This window comes from Marmota marmota, unplaced genomic scaffold (genome assembly GCF_001458135.2).
Source record: "Marmota marmota marmota unplaced genomic scaffold, marMar, whole genome shotgun sequence".
Classification (NCBI taxonomy): Eukaryota; Metazoa; Chordata; class Mammalia; order Rodentia; family Sciuridae; genus Marmota; species Marmota marmota.
Genome location: NW_025999900.1, coordinates 44,367,316 through 44,390,504, shown reverse-complemented (window position 1 = coordinate 44,390,504; position 23,189 = coordinate 44,367,316). Strand labels below are relative to the sequence as shown.

Below are 23,189 nucleotides of genomic sequence, written 5' to 3'. Positions count from 1 at the left end.
TTTGTAGTGACAGAAATTGAACCTAGAGCCTTGCACATGCTAGGCAAGTCCTCTACCTCTGAGCAAAACACTCAGTCCCATGGCACTTCTTATTCAAGAGGGGCCAGGTGATAGGCATAGGGGGCCACTGCAATGAGAGATTGGGCTTTACTGACTCTGGCGCAGGTAAGTGGGAATTTATAGCCAGAATGCAGGGTAGTGGGTGGGCAATTACCAAGGGAAGCATCAAGGGTTAGGGGCTCCTTGCCTTCAGAATTTTTGCAGGAAGCAGACCGGGTGCCAAGATATCAAGGGTGGTCAGATACCAAGTGCAGGGATTTTCTCCAAACTCCCTCAGCAGGATTTTTAGTCATGTTGTATTCCTTGAAACTGTAAAGGGAATCTCAAGGTCTGACAGAGAAAGCGCTCAGAGGAACCTGACTCCAGTTGGGTTCAAGGAGTCTTTGTCAGAGTTTCCAAAGGACCGTGTTAAGGTGAACTCTTTTAAGTCCTACGCTCAAACTCTGTCCATGGACCGCCTGCATCTGAGCACTTTAGTGCAGTAGTCCTTAACCTTGCCCCAAAATGAGAAGTTTAGAAGCAGTGTCCAATGGCAAAGACCCACTGCAGACCTTTGACTATCTAGGGGTGAGCGCTTCCGTATGTTGTTATTTAAAAGTGCTCCTGATACTTCCAGTGGAAGCCCAGGTTGAGCATCACTGCTGTGGAGTTTAGGAAAAAGAATATTCATTCTAGGCATTGTGGCACATGCCAGTAGTCTCTGTAGGCCACTGTGGACGATAAGGCAGAAGGATTGCAAGTTCAAGGCTAGCTTTGACAACTTAAGACAGTGTCTCAAAAAATTAAAACACAGGGGCTGGGGCTCAGTGGCAGAGCACTTGCCTCACACATGTGAGGGACTTGGTTAAATCCTCAGCACCACATATAAATAAGTAAAAAAATGAAGGTCTATTGACAACTTAAAAAAATTTTTTTTTAATGTAAAAACAAGGATTCTAGGCTGCTCTACTCAGAACCACTGATTTCTTGGTAGATCAGGCTCTAGAAAAACATTTTTTAAAAACCTCAGTCAAAATCAGATTGATGTTTAACAGGCCTAAGGTTATTTATTTAGTTTTTTTTCAAAGCTTGTTTATATCAAAGAATAACAAAAACAACTCTACTGAATGGTGGTAATTGGGAAGAGGAAAAGAAACCAGGAGGTAAGATATATTGTCTCTCCTTTTTCTTTATTTTTTTTGAAAGACAGAGAATTTTTTAATATTTATTTTTTAGTTTTCAGTGGACACGACATCTTTATTTTTTTTTTAAAGAGAGAGAGAGAGAAAGAGAGAATTTTTAATATTTATTTTTTAGTTTTTTTTCGGCAGACACAACATCTTTGTATGTGGTGTTGAGGATCGAACCTGGGCCGCATGCATGTCAGGCTAGCGTGCTACCGCTTGAGCCACATCCCCAGCCCCAACATCTTTATTTTTATGTGGTGCTGAGGATCGAACCCAGTGCCCCGAGCATGCCAGGCGAGCACGTTAACCACTTGAGCCACATCCCCAGCCCATTTGTTTCTCCTTTTAAAAGAAAAATGAGGGAAATGTTTGGTTCGTAGAACAGGGGTTTAATGATAAAGCTGACTTACTAATTTTCATTGTTCTTGAAAATCTAAACATCTGAGATTCTTGTGCTGCCTCCTAAATGGCTGGTGACAAAGGTAGAGAAATTAGAAACTAGTCAGTGGGGAGAAACGTGGAACCCAAAGAACTGTGGTCAGTGTTACAAAGCTGCTTGGAATTAATTATTTTTGTTTTTCTTTTTTTCCTACTTGTATATTTATAGCCTATTGAGAATCCCAGGTTCTTTATTACATAACCAACAAATGGTCTTATGCACAGTGTTTGTTTTAAATCCAATGTTGGTACTAATCACTCCTACCCTACCACCTTGCCATCTACCTCTCAAGCTGTTTAAGTTCACGCTCAGCTTTTTTCAGTGATTGTCTTTATTTGCTCACCTTTGTCGATCTTGATGCTTGACCATGATGCACACAGTGTATTTCCTCCTCCCTTTGTTTCTCTCCAGCAATGGCATATGATATGTTCCAGCCCCACAAGAGGGTAGTAGAATAGTCTTTGGACAAATTAAGACTTTTTATCCCAGACTGAGGATGTGGTTCAGTGGTAGAGCACTTGCCTAGCATGTCTTAGGCCTCAGATTCCATCCCTGGCCCTGCACACCCCCCCCTCCCCAAAAAAAAGACTTCTGTCCTGACTGTAAGTCGGCACCCTTTCAAGCTCAGTTCCTTACTTTTTCAAAGGTATTTGGCCTCTTTTCTTCCTTTTGTTTAATGCCCTCTGTTTCTGGCTGTGCATTAGCAACCATTTTTTAAACTTCTGATTATATTGAATCAACAACGTTAAGCCTTGGCCCCTGCTGCTTGCTGCACATCCTGTGGCAGTCCTCAGGAAATCCTAGTTTTTGGCATTGAAAGGAATTAAAGGATTAAGTCACTACTAGAGAGGGAACGATAAACCCTGCTTGTGGGAGGAATTTGCTGTGCAGTCCTTGGTGTTAGCAAAAGCTGCTCTCCTTCTCATATAGAGATAGAAACCCAAGGCACTGCTTTGGAGCAGCACCCCTGGGGCAGGAAGGCAGATTTGTCTGCTTTGATACCCGTCAGCCCAACATGGCCCAAACTGAGCAGGTGGATATTTGTTGCCACTCTGGCAAAATAGGGGCTGTGTGTGAGATGGTGAACCTGGCTCCTGCTCATTTGTCTCCATGCTACGAAATTACCTTTCAGAGTTCTTGCTTCCTGGAGCTCCCTTATAACTATCCCCTCCATGAGACACTTCATTAGGACTAAATACCTTAGTTTGTGAAGAGTGTTGAAGACACACTTATTTTCCTTTTCTTTGGGACTCTTAAGTGTGTGTAACAGAAAGCTTTTCCAGTGTCATTTAGCTGGGACCTGAGGGGAATGTGTTATCAAAAACAATCTGCTCTGCCTTTTAGTTAACATTTCTTTTGTTTTTGTTTTGAATAAGATTTTTAGATAAGATTCTTTATCATTCTTTTTCTGAGATGGTATGTGGGGGGGGGGGACAATAGAAAATTCAAATACCACTATACTTTGTTTTTTAGAACAGTTTCTTTTTTTCCTTTACCTGCTCTGCTCTCTTTTCCACTTCCTTCTCCAGTCCCATTTGATACTTTAAGATATTTTTAAATAGAGTAATTTAATTTTAATCTACAGCACTACTGGGGTTCATGTAGAAGTTAAAGAACAAAGGATGGCCTTAAAGGTAGGTGAGTCGTTCTCCACTGTACTTTGGACTGGCTTCCCCCTTTCCTGTAGCCATCCACGCTGTTCTTCATGGTGCACCCCATGTGGATACTTGTGACAATTGTGTAATTTACTGATCTAGGAAGCATTGTGATGAGAGTTTTAAGTGTTTTCTACTGCCTTCTCCTCCCACTTCAAAGCTGTTCAAAGGAAGTGACAATGGATAATTAAAAATAAGTGAAGGGGGGGACTGCTGTTTCTTGAAAGAAAATGTAATGACTTCATTAATAATTCATCCCTGTTCTAGCCAGTTCACACCCAAGATGTCATCTAAATGGGGAGGAGGAACATCATAGTGTAGAAGTTCCTTAACCTTGTTAACATCATGAGCATCTTTCTTTCTTTCTTTCTTTCTTTCTTTCTTTCTTTCTTTCTTTCTTTCTTTCTTTCTTTCTTTCTAAAAAGAGTTAACATTTTTAAAACAACTTTTATTTATTTATTTTTATGTGGTGCTAAGAATCAAACACAGTGCCTTACACATGCGAGATGAGCACTCTACCACTGGGCCACAACCCAGCCCCATCAGCATTTCTTTCAGCAGGGAGGTCCGCTTCAATCTCTACTAATGAGATTCATAAGATCAGAAAAATTACCAAATTTAATAAAGCACCAAATGTTTACCACCACTTACAGAAAAGATGACTTTCCATTTATGAATTTTTATCTGTAACTCATCATTCAGTGTTTCTAATTATTAAGCACACCCTGTTCCTGGGAAAATGTATAGAAAGCATGGCTGCAAGATTTTTTTTGTTCTAAGATGTTTTCTACTGTTAGGATTTTAAGTACTGTGTACCATTCATTGCATCATAGCAGTACTGCAACAATAACAGAGTACTGTCCTCCCTGAACACCTTGAGGGCTGTTTCTTGCAGTTGATAAATGATTAAAGAAATACCTGGCCCTTTTTCTATTTGATAAGGAACAGGGTTCTCATCACGTAAATCCCACTGGACCTGAAATAACTTGGTAAAATGAATGAACAGCTGTGTCTTAAAGAGATTTCCAAGCTTTCTAAGGCACCAAAGAAACAATCATAAAGCATTTGCTTGACTTTCCCTGTTTAGTATTTATGGACCCTTGTGAGCATTTGTATTAATCAGGATTCTGTAGAGAAACAACCAGTAGACCAATAGGGGTGTGTGCGTGCATGCGTGCATGCGTGCGTATTTATAAACAGAAATTTAGCATAAGGAATTGGTTTGCATGATTATGGAGGCTGACAGGTCCCTGGATCTGTAGTGAATAGGTCAGGAGAGCCAGGTATGGTTCCAGCATGTTTGAGGTCTAGAAAGAGCTAGGGTTTCAGTTCCAGACCTAAGGGCAGGCAAAAACTGATGTAGTTCAATACTGTCAGACGGGAGTTCTCTCTCACTAAAGACAGGGTCAGCCCTTTTAGCCTTCAGCTGGTCAGATGAAGCTCACCACATTATGGAAGGCAGTTTTCTTTGTTGGTCTATTGATTCCATTGTTAAATCTCATCCAAAACATCCTCTCAACACCCCAAATAATGTTTGCCTGAATGACAGGGTACCTGTAGCTCAGTCCAATTGACATTGCCCAGTCAAATTGGCACATGATATTAACCATCACAGCACTCTGTTGATTAGCCCACTTCTTTTGTTTGTTTTTGAGACAGGCTGTCATTAAGTTGCCCAGGCTGCCTCAAACTCATGGACTTAAGCCATCCTTCCACCTTAGCCTTTTGAGTTTCTGGTACTACATACATCTGTAGCCCACATTCTTTGAACACTAAAATTTGCCTTCAGACATTTCCAGCTTCAATGCAAGTGAAGGAACAAGTAAATTATTCTGCTTCATATTGAGCTTTGCAAAAAGACCTAGTTTTATAATTTTAACTTTATATGTTAATTTTTAGTTATCAAAATTTTAGTTGATGCTATCCATGATGTTTATACCATTGACAGTTTGTTAGATAAGTAGATCATCAATAAAAATCAAAAACAACAAATTATTATATTTTAGAACTTTGTAATGTGATCTAATTAATAACAGTAAAAGACTAAGGAAGTAAAACCTAATGGGCATGGAGTTGGCTGGTGTTCATCTATACAAATATGAAGATGTGGGGCTGGGGATATAGCTCAGTTGGTAGAGTGCTTGACTTGTATGCACAGGCCCTGAGCTTGATCCCTAGCACCACAAAACAAAAAACAAACAAACAAACAAAAAATGGGCAAATATGAAGATGTGTTTTTAGATTCTGATGTAAGCTCTGATTTTGGAATTCTCTTTATGTATAGTTTTACTTCAGGTCCTGTTTCTGCATGAACACAAAAACCTCAATGGTCAGTCTGTTTAAGATCCCAAATGTGGGATTTTTAATACCAGCATATTAATTTTTCCTACCCATTATCCAGTCATTTTGCTTATAAGAGCAAGACTGATTCATTTTTCCAAAACCTAAATATTATAGGTATATATCACAAAAAGTAATTAGTTCCCTATGATTTCTCTTCCCATGGGTAACCCATTGTTTGATATATAGTCTACAGATTTCTTCTTTTGCTTGAACTCATATATAAGTAATAATTTTTGTTAATATTATTGCCTTTTGGCGATAGCATATAAGTAACACCACTTGATGAGAAATATTTGACAGTATCAGTTATGAGAAGGAAGGAAATGAGGATATTGATTGCCTTTTAACAGCTATAGGGGAAGTTTTATTCTAGAGTTGTTAGAATTTACTCCATAATTTTAACAAGATCAGCAAACACATGAGTTCTGTCAAGACACCTGTCAGGACACCTCCCAGTATTTAATTATTCTTAAGAATAATGAAAGATAGGCTGGGGTTGTAGCTCAGTGGTAGAGTGCTTGCCTTGCACATGTGAGGCATTGGGTTCAATCCTCAGCACCACATAAAAATAAATAAAATAAAGGTATTGTGTCCATCTATGACTAAAACAAAAAAAAAATTTTAAAGAATAACGAAAGAGCAGGAAATTATACTGTAGGAGGGCAATCATCTTATGAATTCCCCATAAGTCAGGAAACAAGTGGTAAATTTTTAAGCTATTTTAAATTTGGGACTCAGTGTCATTTTGATCAATGAAGTGTTGTATTGTTCCTGAATTTTATGTGTGTACCTCATCTGAAAACACCCCATGTAAGGTTGGTGTGTATTCTCCCTTAAATATTTTAAATGTTTCTTTAAAAAACAGAAGTAATAATAGTAGTAATAATATTACTATTATTTCTTGTTAATTTTCCCCAAAATTTCTAAGAGCTGTTTACTAGTGAGAGTGGAGCCTGGCCAACTGTCCTCTTAAGCTTTTAACCAGCGAGTTAATTATTCTAACAGAACAGGGATTGCTCTTGGGTGATAGGCTCTTTATTTATCCCCACATGGGTGTTGATGGTATACTCCATTCTTTCTTCTCTTCCTGTCATATATGAATTATGCTATATGTTCAAGTGTACATTTTATGACTTCTAGAGGTTTCTTCAAGGAAACAGTTGACACAGCCAGTAATGATCAGTAGGAAAGTACGATTTGTTGAAGTGTTTGATGCTGCATAAAGCATCATAAGTGTAACTGCAGCCTGGGAGTACTGACCAGAAACAGCATTGTCATCAGCATGCCAGAACCACAGGGGCTCAGGGGGACAGGCATTGGCCTCCACTGGAAGCAATCTCCATGGTGGTGGTGTTAGGACATACTTCCACCCAGACCTCGCCCCTGCTAAGTGGGCAGACATCCTGTCCATGTACACAGAACCTCCACATTTCTAAGCTCAAGGAGAAACTGAAGTAGAGGTAGGCCACCACCAGACATTGCAAGGGAGGGGTTACTTGCCATGGACGAATTTGTTGCTTTGGGTCTAATTGGTTTATTCTGTATATTTAAAAGACTTTATAAGCCCGCCTCAGTGCTTATTCCTGAATTTTGTATATTACACATGTTTTTAGCCCTGTGAACAGATCATACATGGCACATTTGTAATGGTAAGCTGCCTCTGCCACTAAATATGTGTATCAGTCATTTACTCTCATAGAACTGGTATATATGAACTTATACCAAAATCAGATGTTAGCAATATAAAAAAATTTGCTTTTAAAATAATAAAATGTATTTTAAATTCCATTGGAGACCATTTTTTGATTTAGCTGGTCACCTTTGCTGCTGGATCTTCCTCTTTTCCCACATGTGTAGTTAACTGAGAATATGCTGCCAAATTCATTTTATTAGCAGATAAGAGCGGTGTCTGTTACATTTTTATAGTTTTTAGTCTTTTTAAGGTGTATTATTCCTTTAATTGATGTCTGATCTTCAAAACATTTCTAGAAGCTGGACATGGTGGTGCATGCCTATAATCCCAGCAACTAGGAAGGCTGAGGCAGGAGGGATCGTGAATTCAAAGCCAGCCTCAGCAAAAGCAAGGTGCTGAACAACTAACTCAGTGAGACCCTGTCTCTAAATAAAATACAAAATTAGGCTGGCTATGTGGCTCAGTGGTCAAGTGTCCCTGAGATCAATCCCCAGTACAAAAAATAAACAAAAAACATTTGTAGAGGGACTTTTTTTACTATATCATCTATTTGGATCTAGGGTTATTTTTTTGTTGTTTTCCTTAGTTCAAGTCACAATTAGAATTTCATTCATGGGGTTGGGTTCATAGCTCAGTGGTAGAGTGTGTGCCTAGCATCCGTGAAGCCTTGGGTCAATCCTAGAACCAAAAGGGGAAAAAAAGAAAGAAATTCAGAAATCATGTTTTTACAGTTTACCAAATACCAAAAACATTGATTTTTCTGAAATTTTTTAAATTATTTTTTTAGGTGGATACAATATCTTTATTTTATTTGTATGTGGTGCTGAGGATGGAACTCAGTGCCTCATCATGCTAGGCAAGTGCTCTACCACTGAGCCACAGCCACAGCTCCCATTTTTCTGAATTCTTGAAACAACAGTTCCTCAGTGCTAAAGTGCAGTATATTTCTTTTTTTTTTAACAATTTTTTTTTAAAGAGAGAGAGAGAGAATTTTTTAAAATTTATTTTTTAGTTTTCGGCAGACACAACATCTTTGTTTTTATGTGGTGCTGAGGATCGAACCCTGGCCGCACGCATGCCAGGCGAGCGGCTACCACTTGAGCCACATCCCCAGCCCAGTATATTTCTTAATACCTCTTAAGCCCTTCTGTGTTTGGTTTTGTGTTACTAATTTTTTTTTTCACTCCTTTTGGGTATATGAGTAGGTCTTAGAATTGGAAAAATCTATTCCCTTTTCTCTATTCCTCAAGATCTTTAATATCTTCTTAGAAAACAAAGAAAATATACCCATGTGTTCCTGTTTGTTTTCCAATTTGAAGATTAAGTTATATATAGACGTCATTTTAAGTAAAATTAAAAATAGAAAATAAAAATAATCATCTAAATTATCTTTCATATATAAATATTAAATAAATAATAAAAAGCAAGTTTTCAGATATCATGTGTTAGGCATTTCATGAAGTGCTTTACATGCATTATCTCGTTTTCTTCAGACAACTTTATCTTCAACCCCTTCTTGCAGAATAGGAAACTGGGTAAGAGAGGTTCAGTTGGCTAAAGCCATACAACTGTTAGAGGATGGAGCCAGGCTACAAATCCAGAAGCATGATGCCACCAAAGAACCTGACAAAAGCTAATATGTGAAACTTAGAATTATTAGTTCTGTTTGTTTCTCTCCCTCCCCCTCCCTATTTCTATCTCTATCTCATTCACTTTTACCGTATTATATTCAAAATTACTTTCTGATGACTTCGAGTTTTAAAATGACCTTAATGTGACTATGTAACAACAAATCCCACCTCTATATATAATTATAATGCACCAATAAAAAAATATGGGGGAGGACTGGGGTTTTGGCTCAGTGGTAGAGTGCTTGCCTCACATATGGGAGGCACTGGATTCGATTCTCAGCACCACATATTGACAACGAAAACAAATATTTTTAAAAATAAATAAATGATTTTTAGGGGCTGGGGCTCAGTGGCAGAGCGCTTGCCTCGAACATGTGAGGCCCTGAGTTTGATCCTCAGAACCACATAAAAATAAATAAACAAAATAAAGATTAATAAATAAATAAATAAATTTTTTAAATGGGGGGAAATTACCTTAATGTAAGCATCTCTTTATGCCTGTCCCAGACAATTTGGTCCCATCTCTGTCATGGTAATGGGCTTTCAGAAAAGGAAGGCATCTGGTTTGCTGTACTCAAATTTTCAAAGGTAATTTGCCTCCCCTGGATGATAATTAGTGTATGATAGCTGGGCGCAGTGTCACACACCTGTAATCCCAGTAGTTTGTGAGGCTGAGGCAGGAGGATCGCAAGTTCAAGGCCAGTTTCAGCAATTCAGCAAGACCCTGTCTCAAAATAAAATAAAATTGACCAGGGATGTGGCTCGGTGTTTAAGCACCCCTGGGTTTAATCCCTGGTACAAAAAAAAAAAAAAACAGAAAAAGATGAAGGGTATACCAAAGATTAGAAAATGGAGACCTAGAAACAACAGGATAAACAGGCCAGTCCTTGATTTCGTCTCAGAGCTAAGGCTGGGCCACAGGGTCAGTGTGTGGTCTTGTGTGGAAGATTTGAATAGCAGAGGAAGAGCACAGGAGCAACCACTACCACAGTTTTAAGTGCTTTCCGTTAGGTTCTCAGAACACTATTAAACATCATTCTCCTTCTTACAAGTGAAGAAATTGGGAGGTTGAGGAAATGGAGATTAATTTACTTATCCAAAGTCACATAGTTGCTAACTGGAGAGCAACAATTTGAGCCCTTGTGTTGAGTTCCAGAGTGCTTTTCCTATACTAGATAGTTGCTAATAGGCTAGATTATTATTTGCCTTGCTGTATACTTGATTATTTATCAAGTAATTATAGGTTATTCTGTTTTGTAATTTAAATTAGTTCAAATAGAGACAAGGGTTTTCATTTTCTCAGAGTATTTCAGCTTGAATATCTGCTGTGCCTTCTTGAGGCAGGTACTACAGTGAAAAAGAACCAAAACAAAGTATTTGCCCTCAGAGTTTGCAGTTTATTTTGACTATACAAGACCACACATGAAGGCATAAGAACAGCAACAGAAACTTATAAAAGAGCAAACTAACGAAGGACACAGTAGAGGCATGCCTTAAAACGGATCATAGGAAAAATTTCTGTGACCTAATTTGTCTTTTTACTTCTGTCCTTCATCTTTCACCAATGATCTTTGGTTTATTTGGAATTTTCAAAAATTGGAAACATAAAACCATTGGTAGAAAATAATTTAAATTTTAAAAATGCTTATATTTACTAATTTGCATGATTTTCATCTAAGCTACAGAAAATTGTTCAGACGAATTTTAGTGTTGAACCTTTACAGTTCCTCTGATGGTCGACAGAGACCTCTGAAAGAGGTTTGTTTTTTGTTTGTTTTCAGAAGTTACCGCTTGTATTTTATATACATAGAAAAAAAGTGGCTTTGGACTAAATAATATTACATTAGCCTAAACACCCCCGCCAAGGGGCGGGTGGCAGGTCTGTTTATCCACGGCCTCCTTTCCGTCATCCCAACAGTCATTAACTTCCGATTTGGAACAGTAGTCTTGACTTACTCCATTTCAAACCTCTGGACTCTAAATATATTTGCTCCTCCAAAATCGAGTTTCTTTCTTGAGTTGGAGCCTCTCCTGCTTGTTTTCCCTTGCACTGGCTTTTTCTTTTGCGCTCTGCATCTCGGGCAGCGGCAGCACTCTTCATGAGGCTGAACTAGAAATCCTTACCCCTGTATTTAGTCACAGTATCTGTGGATTGTGCCTCCTTAGTATCTTTGAATTATTCATTTTCTTGTAAATTTGTCATCTTTCTCAAAAAACAGACACTTGAGTGCAGGGGTGAGGGGAGGGGTCTGGGACAGGGTCTCTCTCATTTCCCAGGCAGTCCTCAATCGTACAATCTTCCTGTCCCAGCCCCTGAGTAGTTGGGATCACAGGCATGTACCACCACACCTGGCTTGAATGTTTCTTTAATTGATGTTGATTGGATTTAACAGAGCATTTCATCATATGGAGTAAATGATATGAAGTGGAACAGATTGACAGGTTTTATTGAGACTTTTATAGATGTTCATGTTTATTGTAAAAGAAAGATGTGCATGTTTATTGTTATAATGAAAATTAGAATCAGAAAACCCAGAGATTTGGGAGTAGTTTTTCTTACTTTTTGTGTCAAATCTAAATGCCCAGCCCTCTTCCCCTTTCTTGGAAGAAGTAAAAGTTATTTTTGGAAAACTGATTTCCTGAATAACCAGAGTCAGGAATCCCAGCAACTCTCACTATTAAAGGATATGCTTGCACATGTAAAGCATGTCCTGTTTACCTAAGGGTTATCTAGTAAGTTCAGGAACATCAGTAAGCCCTGACCCAAGTCCAGTCTTCCTTGAATGTCTGCAACCTACTCAGCCTGACTCCTTTTAAAATGGGAGTTAAACACAAATTCAGTAAAGGTATTTTTCCTGAGAAAGTATTACATTGCCAATATTGCCATATTTAATATTCAGAATTTCAGATTGCTGTCATCCTAGAGAGCATTTTTTTTTCCCCTACAAAAACTGTTTCAGGGGCTGGGGTTGTGGCTCAGTGGTACCAGCACTTGCCTAGCATGGATGAGGCCCTGGGTTCAATCCTCAGCACCACATAAATATAAATAAATAAAGGTATTGTGTCCATCTACAACTAAAAAAAAATATTTAAAAAAATGTTTCAGGAGAACTTTTGTTACATATTGATATTATGCTCACCCAGAGTTATTTAAGCTTTTTTTTTAATCCCAAATTGACCTTTTCAATGAACATGAACCATTTGTTCTTGCTTTATTCCTGCAGATGAGTCATTTTAACTTTTTCTTTGCTGAATAGTTTTGTGTTCCATTTCAGCCTTTTAGTTATATTGTTTCGTATCTTCCTAAAAGGCAATTTGGACCAGGTTTATGTTAAATTACTAGTTTTGTTATGCCCACCTTCCCTCAGCCTCTCCTTCTTGGCACTGTATGCAGAAGAAAAACGAATGCTGAAATATCTCAGGAAGTGTCTATAGGGGAAGGAAAGTAGATACACAGAAAGAAAATAAATATGTTTGTAGCCAGTATTGTCTGTTCTGTGTATTCATTCATAGGATTGTCTTAAGAGAGAAAAGGGGAAAACATTGAGGGTGGGCGCTTTATCTCTTCATTTCCTGCCTGGGGATGAGGTTTTAAGTGCTGTTTCAATGCCACCTCCACTGCCTTGCAAACTTGCGGAGCACCCAGCACCAAAAAATGTCAGGTGTTTTCCAGGTTTGTCTTGAGGAGAATGCCTGAGCCCCCCAGAGTAATATTCAGATGTTGCGCTCTCTCTCTCTCTCTCTGTAAAAGAGTGATTATTAGATGATAATTGTCTATATTAAGATTATGAATAGAGAGATGAGAAAGTTAACCTCAGTTCCAGATGGTGTTTTTGTTTTTAATACTTAAGGTAACATTTCAAGCATTTGAATTTTTATTTTTATTGTACTATTGGCCTTCATAAAGTACACAGATCTTAGGTCTAAAATTCCATGAGCAGATACATGGTCATCTGCCTAACCCACAGATCACAGTGTAGAACATCCCCAGTGACCCCAATGCAGCCTGCCTTGTGCCTACTTCTGGGGTTTTTTGGTTTTTGGGGTTTTTTTAACCTTTTTAAAAAATACTTTATTGATTCATTGATTGATTGGATTTTATTTATTTATACATGGTTCTGAGAATCAAACCCAGTGCCTCACACATGCTAGGCAAGCGCTCTACCACTGAGCCACAACCCCAGCCCTGTTATTGTGCTTTAATAGTTTTGCCCATTCTTGAACTTCATATAAATGGAATCATACAGTACATATAATCATCTTTTGGGTCTCTCTTCTTTTACTAATCATGTCTTTGAGATCCATCTGGGTGTTTGGGTAGAATAATAATTCATCTTCATTGCTGTCTAATATCTCATTGCTTGAATATATTATAGTTTATCTATTCTGCTGGTGGGCATTTGGGTTGTTTCCTGATTTGACTGTTATTAAGAATACTGCTATGACATTCTTACACATGTCTTTTGGTTGGCAATTCTGTTGGGTATATGTAACCAGAAATAGAATTGCTGGATCCTAAAGTAGGCCAATGTTTAAGTTCAGCGGATATTGGCATTTTTACAAAATACCAATCTATAATCCCTCTAGTATCTATAAGTGTTTTTTAACAGATGATGATGGAAAAACTGGAAGTCCACATGCAGAAGTATGTACCTCTATCTCGCACCATGAACAAAACATTGATTCAAAATGGATCAAAGGCTTAAATGTAAGAGCTAAAATTATAAAGTTCTTAGAAGAAAATAGTGTAAATCTGCATGACTGTGGACCAGGCAGTGGTGTTTTAGTTTTATCACCCAAAAAAACGAACAACCAAAGAAAAGATAATTCAATTGGACTTTATCAAAATGTAAGCTTTTAACCAGGCATGGTCGCGTACATCTGTAATCCCAGTGACTCTGGAGGCTGAGGCAGAAGGACTGCAAGTTCCATGTCAGCGTGGGCAATTTAGTGAGACCTTGTCTCAAAAATAAAAGGGGCTGAAGGTATAGATTAGTGATGAAGCACCCTTGTGTTCAATCCCTGTACTGCAAAAAAATAAAAATAAAAGTAAAGCTTTTGTGCTTCAAAGGATACCCATTAAGCAAGTGAAGAGACAGCTTAAGAATAGGGGGAATTTTGTATGTGGTGCTGAGGATCGAACCCGGGCCGCACGCATGCCAGGCGAGCGCGCTACCACTTGAGCCACATCCCCAGCCCAAGAATAGGGGGAATTTTGTAAATCATATATCTCATAAGGGGACCCTGAGCAACTTAGTGAGACCCTGTCACAAAATAAAAAGGTCTGGAAATGTAGCTTAACGATAAATTGTCCCTGGGTTAAATCCCCCCGGAATAATAAAAATAAACTCATAATATTAACAATAACAACAATAATAAAATAATGAGGAGGAAAACAGTAGAGTAATGGGAGGGAATTTATCTACAATAATTTGTAATGTTCCAATTAATAGAACAGAATTAAAATTCCAAAAATGAATGCAAAAAAACTATAAGGAAAGGGCCCACTGAAGAGAGGCCCCAGAGCTGGAATGTGGCTCAGTGGCACTGCCCTTGCATGTGCAAGGCTCTGGGTTCCATTTCCAGCACCAAAAGTGAAAAAAAAAAAAAAAAAGAGAGAGAGATAATCTATTTGTGGTATTGCCTTTTAAGTATACTGTTGACCGATTAGTGCATGCTTTTTCTTGTATTTTCTCACATGTAACTTTGAATTGTAAATATATCATTTTGTCCCACATTTATATTTTCTAGAATAAATATAGTAATTGGATATAAGGGAAATATAAACACACCCAAATCAGGTGTGGGGAGGCCCAAGGGAGGCTTGAAGCAGGAGGATCACAACTTCAAGGCCAGATTGGGCAATTTAGACCCTATCTCAAAATAAAAAGGGTTGGGGAAGTGCCTTAGTGATTAAGTGTCCCTGGGCTCAATCCCTGGTACCAAAAACAAATAACTCCCCTCCCCCCACAAGATTCAGTATCTTATAGCTAATGTGTGGTTGTGAGTCTCCAATTCTGATATTAAGGTTACAAGCAAAAAAAAAACCCCACAGTCCATATGAGGAAATGACTCTTAGGGCCAACAGGGTTCTCAGCCAACCAGTAATTTACCATCCTCCTAAGAAAAATATAGGTTTTTTTGTTTTGTTTTACTTTGGATTTTGGTTGGTTGGTTTGTTGTCACAGGTTGGGCTGTGGGAAGTGCAAAATTGACATTTATCACCTTCTGGCCAGCAATTCTAAATGTTCTGCAGGGCCCTGGACAGTCTAACAACTAGGACAGCATTTTCTACCCCAAATGCTAATAACAGCCTTCCTGGAAACACTGGAAATGGTTTGACACATATTTTATGGGGGTGCCCCTTTGGAGGATGGGATATGTCAGGAGTTTATTTATTTATTTATTTATTTATTGGTACCAGGGATTGAACCCAGGGGCACTTAACCACTGAGCACAACCCCAGGCATATTTTAAGACAGGGCCTTGCTAATATGCTGAGGCTGGCTTGAACTGCAATCCTCCTGTCTTGGCCTTCTGTGCCACCCGGATTATGGATGTGGGCCACCTTGCTCAGCAGAAATCTTGAGTAGAAATTAGAAAGGAAAATGCAAGACAAAAGAAGTTCATACGTAGCATCTGCAACACATACACACACACACACACACACACACACACTCACTCACTCACTCTGCACAGGTGGAATAGATCAGAGGATCACCCAGTTGTGGTGTGGTAATGTGGTCATGTGCAGGCAAATGCTGTATGCCTGAGCTATACCCCCAGCCACTGTGATGTGGCCACGTGATGTGGGGTGGCAGCATTGCCTGACACTCCTCCTTAGTCGGTCCTACTTAGTACCAGAGCTGGGGTAAATCGGTGAGTTATGGTTAAGAGTCCTGTCTGAAACCAAAAGAACTGGGGATTCAAACCCTGTGTCCTCCTCTTTTAAGTCACCTTGTGCTGAGGTTGTGGCTCAGAGGTAGAGTGCTCACCTAGCATGCATGAGGCACTGGATTCAATCCTCAACACCACATAAAAATTAAAAAAATAAAGATATTGTGACCACCTATAGCTAAAAAATAAATATATTTTTTAAAAAAGTTATTTAACCTTTCTGGGCATCAGTTTAATTTCTCAGTTGTAAAATAGCTCTTAAATACACCTGGTTTGTAAACAGGAGAGGTGGAAAAGGTTACTAAGTCTGTTTTTGCTCTCAAAAATTACTAGAATGATGTATAAAAGATGCTATGGCTTAAGTGTTCAGCATGAAAGGAATTTGGATTTTTTTTTTAATCCCTAGTTTGTTGTCTCTTTTGAAAGTGTTATCTTTATTGCATCCAAGATTTTCTACCCTGCAGATTTCTTAACAGTTCTTGGAACTGGTGTAAGAGCAGCAGTTAGTCACACCTGACTCCTGTCTGAGCCCAAGGTACTTCTAGCTGAGAGAGGCAGAGCTGTTGTCCTACTGTTGGACTCTGTGGCACCATGAATGCAAATGTGTCATGCAAGTGAGCGCTCCATTAATTTACATTAACATAAATCTCTATATCCTTCTGTTCTCTTAGAGTAGACTATATAGTGTTGTCTTATCAGGACATAAGGCAGGTTAGCTATTGACTTGATAATATTTAGAGATGTAATAACTAAAGCAAAATATAGTTTTCCTCTGATTAGAAATTACTGAAAAAAGGAAAAGGAACAAACATTTGGCTGTGTTCTTTGAAACAGCTGTATAGTTAGCACTAGTGGTGTTTTAGGCAAAATTTTTGCTGCCTTTATAGCTTGGACTTTGTTCATAGGTCTCATCCTTCTGTTTTAATCAGTCCCAAGACTTAGGAAACGTGTAGCTCATAGGACACTGTTCTGAGTAATACCTGTCCAGGAGGGAAAAGAATTTTATTTGAGTAATAGTAATTGCTTCCAACATTAAGATTATATGGCTGAGGGGTTGGGGATGTAATGTAGCTCAGTGGTAGAACTTTTGCCTAGCTTGTATGAGGCACTGGGTTTGATTCTCAGCACCCCATAAAAATGAATACATAAAATAAAGATATTGTGTCCATCTATAACTAAATATTTTTAAAGGAAAAGATTATATGGCAGAGATAGCTGAATTATGACTTGATTTTTTTAATGTCCTTTTTTAAAAGGCTGGAATGCAGTTGATACAATTTCAAAATATATTGACAGTGGTTAATAAAGTTAGTTCTCTGGGCAGTGAGTGTGGCTCAGTGGTAGAGTAGTGGTAATGTAGGATCTAGCATACACAAGGCCCTGGTTTCTGTCCCCAGCACCACAAAAAAATCCAGATGGCTTTCTAAATCTAAATCCTTTGTAAAAGTGATTGAAGTCTATCAATATCTATAGACAAAACATACTGAAGAAGTTCAAAAGGACAACCACACATTAAGTTTCTTTGTAAAATTCAAGAGAATCATTACAGATTTATTTTCCAATTGTTTTTGTGAAGATTTGGGCTGAGGTTGTGGTTCAGTGATTAAGAGTGCTTGCTTGTCTAGTACATGTGAGGCACTGGGTTCAATCCTCAGCACCACATAAAAATAAATTAATGAAAGGTCTTAGGTTGGTTCATCTACAAAAAAAATTTTTTTTTAAATAAAAGAAGTGAAGATTTATGCCAGGTGTGGTGGTGCACACATGCAATCCCAGTGCCTCAGGAGGCTGAGACAGGAGGATTGCAAGTTTGAGATCTTGTCTCAAAAAATAAGAAAGGGGCTGAGGACGGCATGGCTCAGAAGTTAAGTCCCTATGGGTTCAATCGCTGGTACCAAAAAAAAAAAAAAAAGTAAAGATTTATGTTGAGAAGCACTCTGACCTCTTATTATCATCTGTGTTCTTTCTCAGACAAAGGTAAAACCCTTTTAAGTGATAGCAATTGTTTTTAGCAGTGCTGTATTTCTTGAAGTCTGTAATTAGCCAGACTTGCAGAACTCTGCAGTAAGAAGACCTTAGAACTGCCAGGTTCAGTGATGCTCCCATGTAATCCCAGCAGCTCTGGAGGCTGAGGCAGGAGGATTGCAAGTTCAAAGCCAGCCTCAAAAACTTAATGAAGCCCTAAGCAATTTAAAAAGACCCTGTCTTGAAATAAAGTATAAAAAAGAGCTGGGGATGTGGCTCAGTGGTAAAGCGCCCCTGGGTTCAATCCCTGGTACCAAAAAAAGAAAACCTTAAAACTCAAGGGCAGGGGCTGGGGATGTGGCTCAAGTGGTAGCACGCTCGCCTAGCATGCATGAGGCACTGGGTTCGATTCTCAACACCACATAAAAATAAAATAAAGATATTGTGTCTACCTAAAACTAAAAAATAAATATTTTTTAAAAATTAAAAAAAAAACCTCAGGGGCAGATTAGACTTCAATAGTCATTAGCCTACCTGCATTAGTATTAACTGGTGTTTTATATGGTATTTAATTCAAAATGGGATGGCTGTGTTGTCTGTTAAAGTTCAGTATCATTTCAAGAATAAAGAACAGCTAGCCAGGCCCTCTGGCACACACACATACAACCCCTGGCACTCAGGAGGCTGAGGCAGGTAGATCACAAGTGTAATGTGGACTGGACAACTTACTAAGACCATCTCTCAAAACAAAAAATAAAAAGACTGGGGATTTAGCTCAATGATAGAGCACCCTGGGTTCAATCCCCAGTACCACACATACACAAAAAAAGTAAAGGTAACATATGTACATACCACAGCCTGCTGATTTGCCTGCATTTATTTGACTACATTATTTTCCTGTTAGTCTCTTTGAAATTATTAAGTTGAACCATAAGAAATTGACAATTTGGGGTAGGTGTGTACGGTGGCACATGCCTGTAATCCCAGCTACTCAAGAAGCTGAGGCAGGAGGATCATAAGTTTAAGGTCAGCCTCAGCAATTTAGCGAGAGACACTTGTCTCCAAATTAAAAGGGTTGAGGATGTAGATTAGTGGTAGAGGAACCCTGGGTTCAATTCCTAGTACCCACCCTCCACACACACCCATACAAATTGCCTTTTTTTTTTTTTTTAAGCTCAAAACCAGTTAACTGTTGAAAGTGTGATGGTTTAGTCTAATAGTTTGAAGGATAATCTGACACTTCATTTCTGTGATTCACTGCATCATTTTTATTATTTCCATCAAATATTAGTAGAATTCCTTTTCTAGATAGTCTTGACTCTTCTAGTCTTTATCCCTCTGCTCATCACTGATTATTAGTTTTGCTGTTCAAGATGAATTTATTGGAAAAACTGCTTTTCCTTTGTCCTGCATCTCCTTTACCCATTCACCCTCAGCACATGCATTTGCCCATAAATGCTAGTTACAAAGTAAATTATGGATATTGTTACCCAGTAAAGCATTAAGCTTTAAAATTTGAAACATGGATAATTTCTTTGTGTGGTATGGGGGAAGAAGCATTGGACTAGAGTCAAAAGACCTAAATCTCAGGGCTGGGGTTGTGGCTCAGTGGTAGAGCACTTGTCTGGCCACCGGTGAAGTACTGGGTTTGATCCTCAGCTCCACATAAAAATAAAACAAAGGTATTGTGTCCATCTACAACAATAAATAAATAAATAAATAAATAAATAAATAAATAAATAAATAAACTTGATCTGCCATTTGATGAATAAAAAGCCTTGGAGAAAGTAATTTGACATCTGAGCCTGTTTCTTCATGTATAAAGTATAAATAGTACATTCTTTTGCCACCTACCTAAGCAGTTAGGATCAAATGAAACTGAACTGTTAACTAGTAATTGTAGCAATTCTTATGTCCCTTATTTGGAATAACTAGAATAGGAGATAGTTCTTTTTACTGTGTACTTTATAGCTTCCAAAATGAAGGTTAATAATCTCAACTCTGATGTCCATCAACACATAAATGAATAAGTAAAATTGTGGTATACCTTACCATGAAATACTACTCAGCAGCATAAGGATTTACAGGTTAGAGATTTTAAGTACCTGTTCTCAGTATTTTTAGGTTTGTATATGAATATTATATTAAAAATGTTTTCTTATGAGAGAATAGATGACAATGGATGAGAGTCCTACCTCCTTCTGTTTAAATCTTCTTTAGATTAATAAAGCAATCAGTGAAAAAGTCAAGGTCTGAATCTTGACTAAATAACATATCCTAATTTTCACTTAATTTTGTTTATTAAATTATGCTGTTCTGTTTTTCCCTCATTGACCTACCTTATTTCTATTTTACTTTTCNTTTTTTTTTTTTTTTTTTTTTTTGGCAGGGATTGGTGGCGGGGATCAGGGATTGAACTTTGGGCACTCGGCCACTGAGCCATATCCCCAGCCTTATTTTGTATTTTATTTAGAGACAGGGTCTCACTGAGTTGCTTAGCACCTCTCTGTTGCCAAGGCTGGCTTTGAACTTGAGATTGTCCTGTCTCACCCTCCCGAGCCGTTGGGATTACAGGTGTGCGCCACCACGCCTGGCCTAAATCTCTCTAACAATTATTTTCTTGATAATTTGTCTTCATTTTTGTGGAATGAAAAAAAAAATCTTAATTGAGGTTAGTCTATTTGTAATAAGAAAAATGTACTAGATACAGGGGAAAAAAAATCAATGTATATTCATGTGTGTCACTCAATTCTTAAACCAAATTTAATGAGAGATTATTCACATATGATAATAAAACTCACGAATTTTAAGTAACTGCACAGTTTTGACAAATATATACATTCTTGTAACCATGCCACAGCTAAGGTATAAAATATCCTACTTTTAAGGACACTTTTTTTAGCCATCTGTACATCATCATCCTCAGAAGTCCCCCGTGCCCCTTTGCTGTCGGTCCCCTTCCCATTCCCTGGCAAACAGTAATCTGTTTTTCTGCCACTGTGATCATGACTTTTTAAGAATTTCATATAAATGGATTTGTATATGACATTGTCTTTTATGTCTGGTTATTTCAATTCACATGTTTTTGAGATCCGTCAGCATTATTGTGTGTATCGATTGCCCCTTTTTACTTATTTATTTATTTATTTATTTATTTATTTTCTCTCATCGTGTTTCCTGTACCATATTGAACATACAGAGCATAATTGTAATAACATTTTAACATCCTGCTAATACTGTCATTTCTGATCTTTTCTGTTGACATAAGGTCACATTTCCTGTTTATTTGAATGCCTGCAATTTTATTTTGTGTTGTTGTTGGACACAGTACCTATTTTTTATTAATTTATTTTTATGTGGTGCTGAGAATCGAACCCAGAGCCTCACACGTGCTAGGAGAGCGCTCTACTGCTGAGCCACAATCTCAGCCCCTGCAATTTTCTTTTATGTGTTGGACATAGTAAATTTTATACTGTCGTGTGCTGTATTTTATTGTATTCCTTTAGGTAATTTTGGACTTTTTTTCTTGGATCCTTTCAAGACTTGCTTTTAAGTATTGTTACAGTGGGTCAAGACCAATTTTTAGTCCAGGGCTAATTTAGTTCCATTTCTAAGGTGATGCTCTTCTGAGGACTCTGTTAGATGTGTTGTAAGATTCTCCCATTTTGATGGGTAAAAATAAAAAAAAATAAAAAAGCTCTGTGTGAGTGCTGTTTTCTGGTGGACCTTTCTTTCCCCAGCATCTGATAGTTTCTCTCTCTCTCTCTTTAATATTTTGTTTAGTTGTAGATAGACACAATACCTTTATTTATTTTTATGTGGTGCTGCAGGTTGAACCCAGTGCCTCTCATGTGCTAGGCAAGCGCTCTACCACTGACCTATAATGCCAGCCCTGATAGTTTTCTTCTTGTGTATGCCTATCAATCAATACCCTTCCCAGGACTCAAGGAGACTGCCCCCTGTAGATCCCCATGTGCACTCTGCACATTCCTCCTCCTGTACACCCAAGATAGTCTAGCCACCTTGGCCTCCCCAATTCTAATCACAACTGACAACTCTCCACTCCAAACCCAACTGTCCTCAACTGACAAAACTAGGTTCCCCTTCTCTGTGCATCAATCTAGTACCTGCCTCCAGGAAGCACAGAGCAACCTGAAGGTTTAGCTTGGTTTCCCTTCTCCCAGGCAGCATAGTCCTGCACTCCCTGTGTTGAGTGTCTAAAAACCACTGTGCTGTATTTTTTGTCCAGTCTTCTGCTGTTTATAGTAGGTGAATTTGATCCCTAGGATGCTGTAATGACAGGAAGTGGGAGTCTCCTATGAAAGTAAAGCATGTATTGATAGTACCTCAGAGAAAATAGGGTACTTGGCTCATCAGTTGTCAACATACTTATATCTGACACACTTTAGTGTCTGCTCTTTGTAAGACATAGGAACATAAGTGTTGTTCCTTGGTGTTCATGGTAACTAGTCTAATCAAAGATTGACTGTTTTTCTCTGATGAACTTGTACATAAGGAATATTAATTCTGGGTTATTTTGGGCCAAATTATCTAGCATAGCTTTGCATGAATAATGAATATGTTAATATTCTCTCTCTCTCTCTCTTTTTTTTTTTTTTGGTGATGGGGATTGAACCCATGGCCTTATACATGCTGTGAAAATGCTCCACCACTGTGCCACATCCCCAGCTCCATCAGTATCCTACTTCTTTTTTTTAAATATTTTATTAGTTATTAATGGAGCTTTATTTATTTATTTGTTTATATGTGGTGCTGAGAATTGAACCCAGTGCCTCATGCATGCGAGGCAAGCGCTCTACCACTGAGCTACAACCCCAACCCCATCAGTATCCTACTTCTAAGGACACTTTTTTTTAACCATCTGTACATTTGATTGCTTGATTATGCTTCGATATATGTGAGAAAATTACTGCAAATTTTTCTTATTCACAATTATTTACGGTTGAAAAGACCATTAAACATTTTTTAACCCTTTGTAAACTAATTTTTTTGATTTATTAAAAACAGAACAATTATTTGAACATTTCATAGATGGGCCAACCTTAGTGTCAACACTTGGCCAGATATTTAGTCAGTTAAATTAAAGAATAATTAAAGAAATGTGTTTTGATCTATTTGTATTTTAGGAAGATGAGTAAAATCAGATTTAAAATATGATTTTACTTTATGACATATAGACTGTTGTTGTCTGATTAGAGTTTTAAACAATGTGAAATGAAATGGTTAAGAGAAAAATTTGAGGTCTAAGTGGCTTTACCTGTGGACTTATGTGTAAAATGATTTAAACATAATTAGTTGGAATGAGTATTGAAATTGGAA

At 38.0% G+C, this 23,189-nt stretch overlaps 1 protein-coding gene across 3 annotated transcripts in view; it reads left to right on the top strand.

Moving 5' to 3' along the window:
- The window catches only part of Sptlc2 (serine palmitoyltransferase long chain base subunit 2), a 108,392-nt gene that overhangs the window by 53,430 nt on the left and 31,773 nt on the right, over window positions 1–23,189 (top strand). The window lies entirely within an intron of this gene.